The following is a 258-nucleotide window of genomic DNA, read 5'->3' as shown; positions in this document are numbered from 1 at the left end:
TGTATCTGTATGAAGCCTCACCTAACCTGAGGATTATATAATGAAAGGTGATTATCCAGCTAAACATGTCTGGATTAGAGGTGTAACTGGCTGCCTCTGTCCTCAAGAACAAAAAGGGCAATGATATTGTCTTGCTGCAGATATGCTGTGGAGGCAGCTGGATGAATTTATATTTCATTTCAATCTATTTCGGTTTGAATGACTTTAGACTCAAGATGCAATGTTATTATTGAAAAACCTGTGGATCGATTACAGACA

This window comes from Trachinotus anak, unplaced genomic scaffold (genome assembly GCF_046630095.1).
Source record: "Trachinotus anak isolate AG129_WGS33_773 ecotype Australia unplaced genomic scaffold, CSIRO_AGI_Tana_v1 ptg000019l, whole genome shotgun sequence".
Classification (NCBI taxonomy): Eukaryota; Metazoa; Chordata; class Actinopteri; order Carangiformes; family Carangidae; genus Trachinotus; species Trachinotus anak.
Note: the sequence above shows the minus strand (reverse complement) of the source record.